Source organism: Antechinus flavipes, chromosome 3, assembly GCF_016432865.1.
Source record: "Antechinus flavipes isolate AdamAnt ecotype Samford, QLD, Australia chromosome 3, AdamAnt_v2, whole genome shotgun sequence".
NCBI lineage: Eukaryota > Metazoa > Chordata > Mammalia > Dasyuromorphia > Dasyuridae > Antechinus > Antechinus flavipes.
Window position 1 is genome coordinate 427,192,824 of NC_067400.1, and position 14,691 is coordinate 427,207,514.

Sequence of the window (14,691 nt, forward strand, 5' to 3'; positions counted from 1 at the left end):
TGCATTGTTTTCCTTATTTACATTCTAACATGAGTCTCTTCTAAAAAAAAAAAATTAAGGTGTAGAATGAGAGGCACTGTACAAGGAAATACAATCCAATGTTTTGAAACATCAAACCCAGAATCAAATATATTTACTTGATTTGTACTGGTAGAGCATGTATTATCAATGACAGAGATTCTCAGTCCAGAACAAAATAGATCATTCATTCACAGGCAGTGGTACATCCAGGGCATACAGATTAAGGCACTTCTGACATACTGTCTTTATTCAGGTGCAGAGGCATATACTTTCTCTCCATCAGAAATAAAATGGGTTGCTAGGGATTGATATAACTAACAGAGTTTAGATGCCTTATGTTACCAGCCTTCTCAGTTCGACTACATGGTAAACTTAATTCCAATTTCCAGAAGAGTGATTGAATAGGGAATACACAGGGTGAATCAAAGTCCCTGGACCTTTGCAGAGTCTTGTGCAGCATAAAATAGTTACTTATTTTTTCTGCAGCTTCATCCTCATTCTTCATTTCAATCCAAAAGAATATGATCTTAAAAGACATTTTAAAATATTAATCAAACCAAGAGAAAATTTCTTTTAAAGAAGGTGAGCTCTTAGAAACACCTTCCCCTATCCTCAACACACACACACACACACACACACACACACACACACACACACACACACACACTCTAACCACCTCCTTCCTCCCACACCACATACCTATACAGTACTACCATTGTATTGGATAAAGACAGCTTGTCAAGTTATAAAGGGAGGAATGAAAGAAGTTGATTCTCTCACAATCTGCCTTTCCTAAAAATTATATCTCAGTCACTGATAAAAGTAACCATTTATCTTTAATACCCATCATAATATTGTATATCTGTATTTCATTTGCAAGCTTCTGGTTTTTATTATTTTTTGGAGTTTATAAAGGAGGCCTAGAAAAAGGGGGAATACTCAGATTATGACCCAAGCATGACTGATCTTGTAGATAGGGCAGGTTGAAAACTCATTAAAGAGTGCAGAAAGTTCCACCTATCCAAAAATATCTGCCATACAGCTTAGAATTCTTCCCAATAGAGTTGTTCTCACTAGTGAAGGAAATCCTTTCTAGAAAGTCCCTCAAAGAGGTAGGTCTGTCACCTGGGAAGGGTAACACATTAAACCATTTAAATCCATTAAAATCTCATTATGATAATCTGCCAAATTAGTTAGCTATTGCCTTGTAAAGTACAGGGCAGGGACTAAAAGTCACAGAATAAATACACTTTGATAGGAGCAAAGAAAGGTCTGGTGTACTTCATAGTGAGCATAAATTTACCTTAGTAAAATATCAAATTGTGGGGCCCTGGATAATTAAAGTTTAGCGTCATTGCCATCAAGAAAGTCAAAGTGCTGACAGGAAAAATAGTAAACATGAAAAGGGAAATCTGTGGGGTTAGGTATGAAGTGCTGCTGCCAAAGCAATGTTTTCCTATGTAATAATTTTTTGTAGTTCTAATTCCAAGTTTTTGGAATTAAATGGAATTACATTCAAATTTAACTAATATTTGAATATGGTAAATATTTGCCTATTTTCTTTCAGGATTATGAAACTGGAGTGGACCTTGGAGGTCACTAGGTCTAAGCCCCTCATTTTACAGACTTGAAAATGGAAATCCAGAAAGCATGAATAAATTGTATTGTTTACATAAGTGTGAAGTATCCAAGGCAGAATTTGAACCCTGATCTTCTTGATTCTAAATCTAACACTATTCACCTTAACTTAAAAAAAGCTCACAAAGCACATATAAATATATCCATATTACTTTAGAGAAATAACTAATTTCTAAGTTAGTGGTAAAGAATTATGACAATTTTTATATATACTCTATAGAGAAAAGAAGACACACAGTAACTTAATACCTTGTCCAAAGTCTCTTAGAAATATCAACAGCTGGGATAATGTGCTTCTGATTTAGAAAGCTTGTCTATCTTTAGGCGTTTTTGTTTGTTTTTATTTTTTTTTCCACTCTTTATATGCCAATTGGATTTACTCTGAAGAAGAGCAGATCCATATATCTTGGGCCAGACTGACTTTGAGGTTAAATAATGAGGTGGCATCCATCAGGAGCCCTTAAGTCCATATATCTCAGTGATGGCCTAACTGTTGGAGCTGTCCAGTAAGACGCATGGGGATCAAGACAATAATTCAGCTAAAATTTTAAGATGTTTATTGAGTGTCTACTAAGTTCTGAGAGCTATGTGGTGTCAAATATTAATTTATAGCTATAAGAGTTTTTAGAATTGAATGTAAGGAGAAAAGCAAGCTGACTCATCTTTGGGAAATGGCAAAGTTGATTTTTTGGTTTAGGATTTGGTTTTTAACAATCTTAAGCTTTTATTTTAAAAAAATAATAAACCTACTATTCTTTAGTCTGAGAAGAGTTGAAGCTAAACATCACCCAAAAGTCAATAAAGAAGTATACTGTGGGTGGGCAACAGCTGTAACACATTGTAAAAGTGGAACTATTTGTGAACAGAAGTGCCATCAAAGAAATATAGGGCTGACAAGGGGGATGGGCTGGTTACATGGTGTATGGAATACTATATGTTCCAATCATATCCTCATGATGTCAAAAGAACATGAGGATCCCTTTCCTCCCTTAGCACCCTGGGTAGATCTCTATGTCCTATCTTAAGGGAAGATAAACACAAGAAATATACAAAATAGGCAGATAAGGATGGGAAATAATCTGCATTATAGGAATTTGGAAGGAAATTTTCAAATATTTGGGATCATGGAAACTGAGGATTGGGACAGAGGACTTTGTTTAGAAACTATTATGGCAATGCATTGGATTATATATTTTTAATAAATATATATGTATATATATGTATAATTTATAAGAGAAGTAATTTGCATTATTTTGAGATACATTATTGTCTCTAGAAACTTGGAAGTATAGTCTTACAGAAAATTATTGGAGAGATTCAAACATGTATCTAAGGCCTTGGAAGAGAAAAAACCAAAAAGCAGAATGGAAGAAATATAAGTTCAATTATTTTATTCCTCTTCCTCTCTCCTCCCTTAACATCCCTGGAATTAATCTATTCAGTTTTAATACTTGCCCACCTAGATTGAAGATTGAATCAATCTTTGCTTCAGCACCTAATATTAGCTAGAGCCAGACTATGATTCATCCCATTTATTGAATTATCTTCTCATCAAGGCTTTACCAGTGCAAAAATCTGGTCCTCGGTTGTCCCAAGCAGCCCTTCCTGTGTTTTCTATTTCTTGTTCAGAGAATAATAATTAAATTAACATTACCATTACTACTGGAAAGAATAGGACAGTCAGCTTTCTTATGGCTTCACTAATAAAATCTGTGACTCCCTAAAAAAACCACTAAAACATAATATATTCCCTTTCACCCTTAATAGAAGGGTAATCCCCTGAGGACCAGAACTGTTTCATTTTTATATTTGCATTGCCAGCACAATGCCTGGCACATAGCAGGTGCTTAATAAATACTTGTTGAGTAACTGATTGATCCTAAAGCATGGAAAACCCTTGTAAAAATATTCCCTGTTTGCTGTCAGCCACTCTTTTTCTACTGTAGTCCCTGTGGTTGTAACATAGAATTTGCAATGTTGCAATTATTTCCATAGCAACCGACAGCAAAATCATAAACAAAGGATTGTGACTTGACTGCAGAAGCAGCTTGGTTGGGAAAGAAATTAAGATTCTACTTCCATTGATATGACTCCAATAATAGGGAAGAAGGAAAATCAGACAGAGAAAAGAAGAAGATACTTAGCATCAATGACCCTCATTGGATTTGTTCTGTCACACAGACTCAAGCGAAAGTAATTCTGAACACCATTTAGAATGAGGAACTGTATAGGATATGTCTTTGAAAGGATGTAGTTAAAATAAAATGTTCACAAAAGGGAAAAGTAAAGATCACTAACAATTATTTTCAGCATTTAAAAGAAGGAATAATATGAATAGAGTTTTATCAGAAATGGAAAGTTTTAAAATTCTACTTTTTGCTTTGCCAGAGACTTAGTGAGATCCTGGGACAAGAAAAATCATCATAATTATCATCTGTCTATGAATAAGGGAAGAATTACTGATTTTATCTCAAATTTATCAGTATGGCTACACCGTCCACTAAAGCAGATGGCAACCCATCCTTGTTTAAAGACAGGGGTTAGTAAACCACAACCCACAGACCAAATCTAGCCTGGAGCTACCTTCTCTTCACCCTCATCCTCTACAGACTGGGAGCTAAGAATATATATATATATATATATATATATATTACATTTTCAAATGCAACAAAATAATTATTTTAAAATATAAAAACCATTCTTAACTCACTGGTCAGTTATACAAAAACTAGTGGTAGAACCTCGCTACCAATATTCTAATCATGAACCTTATCAGATTTGGCTGATCTGGTCCTTGGACAAATACATATTCTGTCATAAGATTGTACTTAAAGCCTTTCCAGCCTGGTAAAAATTAAAAGAATTTTATCTTCTTCTGTCATAGCCTTTTAGAATCCAAGGTCACCTTTCTGACACTATGATTCATTGGAGAAGATATTTAGTGGGTAAAAATGTTTACAAAATACCTTTCAAAGTAGTAATAATGATGATAATGATAATAAGTTTGTAAAAATCCTTGACCGTGGATTTCACCAAGAGAATAATAGATAATTATCTAATCAAAATCAGTGATACATTCAGCAGCCAAATCTCCTAAGGTACTTTCCATTTATTATTCTATAAATTTTTGACTTTAGAATGCTTTATGTAAAATATAGGAGTATCCTTATTTCATCCTATATCACCTTTACACAGTGAAAGATTAAGAGACAATTAGATCACAATGTCAATTTAGTTATTCACATACTGAGGAAAAAATCAGAACCCTCAAATCTGCCAATCATGAATAGATCCTCTCTTCATCTTTTTCACTCACCAATGAGGTTATTTAGCAAAAGTTCTTTCCCTATAAGAAGATAGAATCTCAAAAGCAAGATAGATGATTAATCGGGTATAGAAGTTGGTTGCTTCAACTCCAAGGTTTTTCAAAAGCCTATTTAATTTATACTATTAAAGAATAAAATTACACTAAGACTTTGGGGACATTCTGTACATGCCCTAGTTAGGGCATGAATGGGGCCATTTAGGGTTCAGTTTAGGGTTAGTGCTCTACCCACTGTACCATCTACCAATTTTTTATCTCTCTAACTCACCTATGCTCCCTCATTAATCAGTCGCCCCTCATTCTTGTTTAATGGTTCTCTTCCTTTTTAGATGTATATTTCTCTGATTAAAATTTGTTAAAAATTTTTCTTGCCTGCCAGTTATCATTAGTGTTAAGGAATATCAACAAAAAGACTTACTATAGAAATTACACAGGTATTGTGCAGCAACTTACTTATATCCACCATGATTATCTTGATCGCCTTTATATTTTTAAGGGCATATATTTTAGTTTACTTATAATTTTTATTCTTCTTATTCCATTCTATTCTATTTCATGATTTTCAAATATAGCATCTCTGTAATAATATTATCATTAAGAGATGAACTTTTGTGGCATCAGGAAGTTTGGGGCCATGGGAAAATCTACTCGGGTTTGTTTTGGATTTTTTGTTTTGTTTTTGCTGAGGCAATTGGGGTTATCCAACTAGAAATGTTAAGTGTCTGAGGCCAGATTTGAACTCTGGTCCTCCTGATTTCAAGGCTAGTGCTCTATCCACTGCACCACCTAGCTGCCCCTAATGTAGTCAGTTTTTAAAAGGAGCTGAGGCTTAATCTGAACCTCCTAATGGTCCATCTTTACATCTCTTCAATTTCCACTTTCACCTCCTTTCTCTAAACTCTCACCAAGCTACATATGACTTATTCCAATACACTCTAATTGATCTCCCTGTTTTTGTATCTCCTCCTCACCTCCAATCCTTTTTGCATATTTTCATCAGATATTAGTTGTAAAAGACTGTTTCCATCATATTTCCCCCTATTTTATAACTTTCTATGATCCTCCATCACTACTCAGTTCTTTTGTTTGTTGCCAAAGCCATCAACATCCTGCTCTTCTCCTGTCTTTGCAATTTTATCTCCTATTATGTGCCAGTAGCAATGCTCTGATCCAATTTGACTTATTTCCTTTCTGAATTTTAAAGTTATTTATGTCTCCGAATTAATGTTTTGTCCTTGTGTGAATTCCCTGCCTTTGTTCTAAATGTTATCTATCTTTAAGGCCCACAACAAATCTTACTTCTTTCATTCTAATAATTCTAGTCCAGTGTTCTCTTCCTTCTCTTAATTCCTACAGCATCATTAACCTTTTGTCACTAAGTCATAGCAGATTCTATGCAATTATTTACTTAGTCCCCATAAGTTTTGTTTCCTCAACTTAATTGTACTTCTTAAATTTGTGGTTGTTTAGTACTTCAGTCATATCTGACTCTTCATAATCCCATCAATGAGTTTAGATTTTGTTTGTTTATTTGTTTGTTTTGGCAAAGATACTTGAATGATTTACCATTTTCTTTTCCAGTTCATTTTACAAATGAGGAAACTGAGGCAAATAGGGCTTAGTGACTTGTCCAGGATCATACAGCCAATATGTGTCTGAGGCCATATTTGAATTCAGGTCTTCCTGAGTTCATAATTCTACCCATTAAGTCTCACCAAGCTACTTTTGAACCTGGAGACTATGAAAGGTAAGTACCAATAGTGTTCAGTGGAGTGCTATGAACATCATGAATGCCTGATAAGTTACATATTTGGGGTATTTAATAAATTACCAAAAAATGCAAATTATGCAAAGCTTATGCATATTTTGGGAGTCATTGGAGAACTTATCTTTTTAGTTTGGAAAGGCATTTCTTTGATAAAAGTTAACAAGAATGCCCTCAAAGTACACACATTCCCTTGGCATCTGCAATACACAAAAATAAAAAAAAGATACAATTCTTGCTTCTAATTCTGACATTAGCATGATTTCTGAACAATAATTTTAACTAGAAAAAATCATTGTTATTCAGGTAATTCTGAAGTAATTTTCTTTCTCCCTACATTGATTGTGGACCTGGAATTTCTAGACTTATCTTTATCAATTAAAATGAACTACAATTCCAAAAATTACATCATTTTAATTTTCAGAAAGTCCTATGCTATGAATTCTCATATGAGAGGAAAAATTATTTATTTTCTTTGATACATAAAATAAACAAGAAATAAAAGTATTCCCACTATCTGAACTTTTTTACATTAAAATTCACTTTTAACTAAATTCAAGTACTCAAATATACATTTAGATTTGTTATCTCAAATCTGGATGTTCCCTTCCATCATGCAAACTTCAACCCCTCTGTGCTTTAATTCTGAATGACTTCCTATAACATTCCATAATTTTGCCACTGAAAGGTCCAAACAATGTGCCAAGAGGTTTTTTATTTTTTTTTTTTTGTTTTTTTTTTTTTGCTTTTCCTTGATATTACAAACATACCAGGGGAAACTTCTAGTTGTCTCCCTGTCATTCTTTGCTTTCATTACATAGTTGGCCCATCAGTCTTTTTCCATCAAATATTTCTGTGATGACATTTTTTTTACCTGCTATTCTTTGAAGTCCCTCACTAACTTTTTGTAGCCTGTTCACCTACCATGTTCTTCTCCATTGCCTCAATTCTCAAAAAAAAACTATTGTGTTTCATGTCTAATATTTACACAATAACCACAGCAAAATGTTGATATTTTTAAGATCTTTGTTACCAGGAGAAGCCTGGGATTAATAAATGACTTTTGTAATTTCTTGCAGGAAATCCAGATGCATTCTTCTAGTTTAATTCTATTTCTAATGCATTATTCATTTGTACTCTTTGTGCCAGATATACATCCTAATGGACAAGTTCTATAGATGGTCTATACAACTCATGTCAATAGAAATTCTTCATCCACTTGGTCTTTCCTATTGCATGGCCAAAATCTTGAGGGGTTATGGATCCAGAATGTAAGAGAAAATAATTACTTTGTTTAGTTATAATTGATGATAAATAAATCTTTCTGTAACGGCAAAAAAAAAAAACTATAACTTTATGATACTTAGGAGAGAGGCATAATAGATATAGAACCACTCTTGAAATAAAGAATATTTGGATTTAAATCCTTCCTCTGGAAAAGTCATTTATATCTTAGTATCCAGAGAAATCCTTTAAAATTCCATGTTGCAAAGAATGTGCCAAATTGCATCAATAAAGTCCTTCATCTGGGAATTATCTAGAATAATATAATTATTAATCTAGTTCCTATCTCCATCCCTATTCCAATGAGGTAATCACTAGGATTGGAAGACACCATAGGTTCACTAAGAAGGAGCTATGTTGAACCAATTTAGTTTTTTAAATGAGACAGATAGCTTGGTAGTACAGGAAAATTCAAAATAGCCCTGGCCTTATAGGTAAAAAAAAAAAAAATTAGTTTACAGGAAACAGGAATGCCTTTGCCTTGATGGCTCCATAATCACCTGGAATAAACCTTCCAGAAATAGACTTTTATATCATTTTTGTTCTGATATATTCATGTTGTATCTTGTACCAGTATCATCAGTGTGCTCATTTGGGGATTCTCCTGGACTCCTGACTTTAAGACCCTCCTTTGTCACTGATATCTTATGCTATTTCTCACTAATTGCTTTCATTTATGAATCCACCTTGCCAGGATGACACTGTTATTTAAAATTTAAATGATCTGGTGATCACAAATAAACATGGCATTGTACAGAAAAGCATTGAACTAGTAGAAGTAGTAGAAAGGTGCTACAAAAAAATTAGGGGAAACAAAGCCCCAAATTAGTATGTTTATAGTTGATGGCAGATTTTTTCACATTTTACTGTCTTTTTTTTGTTTTATTCTGCTGTCAGCAGCATAACCAATAGGACCCTAGGAAATGAAAGGCAAACATAGTTTTTCTGCCCCTAATCTAGTTAAAATACAAAAGAAAATGAAGATCTTTGCAAAAACATTCCAGAGACCTATTTAAGAATTTATTTCATTTATCTGGGTGGACAATAGTGATATATTCTATAATACAATAGTTTCTAAGAATGGTTTAAACACTCAAATGGAAACAGACTAAAATTCTGTTGCAGTCCTGAATAATAAATAGATAAGTTGTCACAGAAACCATAACTGACAATGAATCAAAATTTTTCAGGTCCATGAAGATATGAGAGGCCAATGATGTGTACTAGTTCCTATACAGGTATGGGACCAAAGAGAGGTCAAAGGATCACAGATGCAAAACTGAAAAGGATGTTGGAGATCACCTAATCTAATCCTCTTTAATAGGAAAATAAGGCTTAGAGAAGTTAAATAATTTGTTCAAAGATTATGTTCTGATTCCATTGTCTCAGAGTTGTTGCTTCTGTACTATAATTCTATGTTTTCTCTACTTTGCACCAAAGTCAATGTAATCTCATGCCTTTCACCTCTTCTATATTCCTTCTAGCTTCTCTAACATATTCTTGATGCTGTCATGAACATTTTGATGTCATGAAATCTTAGAGAAAAAGTTAGCATTGAGACCCACTCATTGCTTTTAAGGAATTTAAGGTCATTATTTTAAGGAATGGCATTTTTTTTTTTTTTTGCTCATTAGTATTCAAGTGACTCCAGAATAATATGGAGCTAATTAGTTTTTCTACAATTAATGCATCTCTCCCACACCACTATCTCTGCTAATATTGGAAGATAAACATCCTAGGTCTCAATCCAACTCAGTCTATCCCAGGTCTCAATTTAATGCTGCATTTGTAAGAGTAATTATTGTGATCATTATTCTTCTGGCTATGTGACATGAAATGATGGTAACCTGTCTCCCACCCAAATATTGTCTTTGTTATTTGTGCTTTTAATTTGGGCTAAGTTTTGTTGTACTTTTAATTAGGTCTAATTTTTATAATTGTTGGGACCATCATTATCTTATACAGAATGTATCATGAGTACATATATATAGTAATTCTTGCGTCAAATAAATTAGATTTATTTGTCTATAATATTAGAACACAAAACAGTTCCTAGAGTATTGTTAAATAAGATACTTAAGTTGGGGGTTACAATGCCTAAAATAGCAATATGATAGAAAAATGTAAAATAATCCATTGCACAATATTCTTCAATTGCAGTGGTAGAGCTATGAAATATCACTGGTGCCCTGCACAGTCGGGTACTTTTCCCTGAATGAAGTTTGCATCTTCTTTTTTGCTTGATTCTAACAGAACTAACACTACAGTACAACAAGGAAAATTATTGACTAATAATATTGTTGAAAGTTAAATCTCACCGTGACACAAACGTGAATGCAGTTATTCACTTGGATAAGTGGCCATAATCATATAACACAATCTAAACATCAGGCAACATAACACAAGCTTTATTTTCAGTGGTAGTAACACCGACTTCACTTTTCCAGTCAAATAGGGCCCTGGGCCAAACTGGCACAATTCCATTACAGATGTAAAGCTGCCTTTTGATATTAGAGAGGAAGCTGTTAAATGTTTCATTTTCCTAAGTACATTTTGTGACACTTAAGAGGCCCATATAAATTTACCTACAAATCTGGCAGGCTAGTTTTAGCAAATAAAGAAGCTTGAAGCCATAATTACATACTGTTACTAAAGTGTATTTTAAAATTGTCTATAGTTCAGAGCTATTGCTATGCAACAGATTATTTTCAGAAACCTAAAAGTGTGCCTGATTAATTTTGATTGTCTCTGAAATAGGGGTTACATACATTAATCTCATAATCCATTTACTAATCCATCTGCTTTATTGTTAATATGCTCATTAATATTGTCTAAGTTTATAATGAAACAGCTACTGAGAACATCTCTCCTTGCCTATGATAATTAATCAAAACCAAATATTCACTACTCTCTTAAATTGTCATGGAAGATAATATATTGACATTCCAAATTAATTTGATATTAAATTATCTATTGACTATAAATTAAATATTTTGAAACAATGTATAATAGTTTAGTATTAGACTTACTTAATTGCAAACAATAATTCTAACATAGGCTAAGAGTAATATTATGAAAACAAAGTATTTTCTTATCAAAATTAACTGAAATTAAACTATTCTTGGAGTTAGGAAGATTTAAATTTCTGAAGGAAACATAGTAGTGAAACTGTTTTTTTTCCTGCACTGAGTGACTGAAAAAAATTGTGTGTGTGTGTGTGGGGGAGAGACAGACAGAGACAAACAGAGAGAAAGAGAGAGAGACTGAGAAGACATAGTTATTCTTAAAATGTAGAAAGATTAAAATAAAAATTATGGAATTAAAATATATAATAGGTTAAAAAGGTATTGTTAATTAGTTTTAAAGCATCCAAGGCCATTTTCAGTCATCCCAATCTATATCTTGCTACTAGGCCCAGATGGTTCCAAAGGAGAAAATGAGGCTAGTGACTTTGCACAGTTCTCCCTCACTTAAATCCAATTTGTTTTCATCCTCATCCTGTTATCAAGGTTAGCTTCAAGAATGAAGGACAAACAACAAATAAATTCTCAGTTTAAAAAATATATATTACTTGTTATTATGGTGACAAAAATCTTCATTAAACCTTGGATGAGTTACACATACATCATAGCTCCTTTGTTTAAAGAAAGAAAACTTTTGAGTTGGGTTTGAGACAATGTGTGAATTAGAACATTTTGAAAAGGTCAAAGGTAATGTTGGTGTTAACAATATTTTAAAAACTTTAGTCCACAAATAATCTTTTTAAATTACCACTACCATCCTTATTTTTATACTGAAAAAAACATTATGAATAGTATACATCAAGTAATAAATTTTTAAACTATAGAAATATACATTTTGACACATGAAGCAAAGTTTCTTGATTTAATCTATAGCTCAGTATAAACTGAAGTAGTTTAAAAAAGGGAAAAGAAAGACAAAGTTGTTTTAAAGTTGAGTATCATGAAATCCATTGAAATTAAAAAAACTATTTCAACATATTCAAAATATTTAATTCACAGAAAACACAAAGAATCTTACCTATACATCTTTTACAAAGCAGGCATAGATGCACTTTATTTGCTTTATTTTTTAATCTCCTACCAAACTGGAATCTTTTAGCTGTTCTCTCTCATATTTATTCACTCTCATCTTCTTCTACTCTAAAACATACACACTTACAGTCTTTCTTTTCCCAGTAGACCATGCAGTTAAAGCTACTATAGTTATCTCATTTTTACAAGGCTTACAGACGTCTGCCAGCCGCTGATAGGAAATACTGGATGAGCAATGGCATATCTAAACTTCATCCAAAATATGCGAGCTATTAAGGAAATTATAAAAACCAGTAACAATATACTCTGGTTTTATTCAGCATCTCTCCCATAGTGATTATTAAAAGGATGATATTTTTAGCCAAAGAAAGCAAAATGCATCTGCAGCAGCTGGTTTCCAAGGAAACAGAATAATTTAAAACCATGTGGAACTCTGCTCTCTAATTTTCATCAATTCCCCTTCATTCCTGAAGGTAGCTTTATTCAGAATTCATAATTTAAAAGATATAACTATACAGACAAGAGATATCTCCAACACATTCCTAAAGAAATATAATTGTAATTATATGCCACTTTCATTACTTTTTTATAGATTAATATTTGAAATTATTTTCTTTGACCATTACTTTTTGTTAATGACAAAGTCAGAGATATTCATGACTAACTGGAAACACTTTCAGAATTTATGTATTGCACAATTATGTCTTGAAATAAAAAACATGGTTTATAATATAACTTATCTAAGCTTTAAATAGGTCATTGTGACATTCCAAGCATGTAAAATTCAGTGCCTATTTTTCTAAATTAAAAAAAACAAGGGTATTTTAGTCAGTTAGATAATTATTCAAGTTTTTGTTAGTTTTAAAAAAAAGTTTTTGAAGTTAAACTATGCACCGCAAAGAAGTCATAGTTATTCTGGCAAATAATCTTTTTTGTGCTTCCACTGTTGGAGAAATACTGGAGAAATAAATGAAAATACAGCAAACAATGCTGAAAATTTTCTATTTAAAAATTTACTTTGACAAGTATTTTTGATTACTTGTTATATGACCAGATTAGCAATTGTCTTCCAGAGAAAAACAAATATCTTGGAGGATTTTCATCCAGAAAATTATACATGTAGATAATCATTTCTTTTCATTTGATGCCATCATTTGAGAGAAATATACATGTAATTCATTAAATCACTTGCATATATGTGTGTGTGCAAGTGTTTATGACCAAAGAGGATTAATGCTTTTTTGTTTTTAATTTTTATTTTATTAAATTTATGGTTTGGGCTTTTCCCTACATACCCTAAGAGGGATCAAAAAGGGAATCATCTTTTAAAGCACTGCCACGTTCTAATTTAAAATGTGCAACCTTAATTCTTCAGTCGTCTTCAAAAGTTAGAATTATGCATACTACTGATAAATAAATGCTGTATTGAAATTGTTCTTTAAACATATTCACTTCCTGGATAAAATTGCTACTGCAATAAAAAATCAATTAAACCATTGTTTATTTCTATAAGGTAACCCCTCAAAAATTACATTGCCCAGAATTTTGGGATGAAAATATGTGAATGTCTATTGACGAGAACAGTCATACAATTCTTCACTGATTTAGCACAGTTTAATTTGTTAAACGAAAGGATTCCCAGCCCTCAAATGCTTGAAACTCTGCTGAAGCAGTTATAGCAAATGGCTTAAAAAAAACATACATAAGCAAATTGCATTAGTACTAGGTAATGCTGCAACAATTGACATAGATGGGAAAACTGTTCTCACTCATCCACCTTGTCAGTGCCATTATAAAAGGACACTGCATGTCACTTATAATAGATTGCATATTCACTGATGGCTCCATTTTCTCTGAATTATTGGAATGCAGGCAGCTTTCCTTGCCCTTTATTTAATCCCCCAAAGCAACATGCGTAATTTTTAAATGCTAAGGAATACTCTTAGCATCATCATCTATGGATTTTACCTCATTGATACTTGTGGAGAAAGTTATCCCGTGCTGGACCTAGCACTGGCATCGTTATCAGCCGAGATTCTTATGGGGAGAAAGAACAGCTCATTAGAAAGACTGCCTCATGGCGGGAATGCAGTCCAAATTACACAGCTATGATCAGAATAATTTTTATATTATAAAATTTTTTTCCCATAACAACTCAGAAGGTCTCTTGTGTTAAGGATTCTACCCTTCCCCCCGCCTTACCTGTATATTTGGTTTCTGTACTTCAGTTCTGTCAGAGCCGACTGATGAGCTTACTCCTCCCTCATCCATCCATCAGACAGCAACTAACCAATAACAAAGAGCTGATCCTGGCAGTCTCTGGCTCATGCTCCCTGCTTTACTTTCATCCAGTGGTTCCTCCCACCCATGGCTCATTTAGAGGACAAATCCATGTAGCTAGGAGGGGGAAAGGGAGTGGCAGAAGCAAAAACCATATATATATATTCTGAGAAGCTAAGAAGAAAAGGAACATGTTCAAAGATTAGAGTTCACAGAATAGCCTCAAACTACAGAGCATAGCTCCATCATAGATAAATTCAGCTAAGAAAAAAGGTCCCTCTTTGTTTGATTCCTACTGTCTCAGTGAAGTGAGTAAAGTACTG

General features: G+C 33.0%; 1 protein-coding gene across 2 annotated transcripts in view; it reads right to left on the reverse strand.

The window, feature by feature from the left end:
- The window catches only part of CSRNP3 (cysteine and serine rich nuclear protein 3), a 249,139-nt gene extending 236,933 nt beyond the window's left edge, over positions 1-12,206 (reverse strand). For both annotated transcript variants that reach the window (XM_051986241.1, XM_051986240.1), the window contains exon 1: positions 12,075-12,206. The gene's annotated coding sequence lies outside the window, so the exon portion shown is untranslated. The remainder of the gene's footprint in view (positions 1-12,074) is intronic.
- Between the last annotated feature and the right edge of the window lie 2,485 nt (positions 12,207-14,691).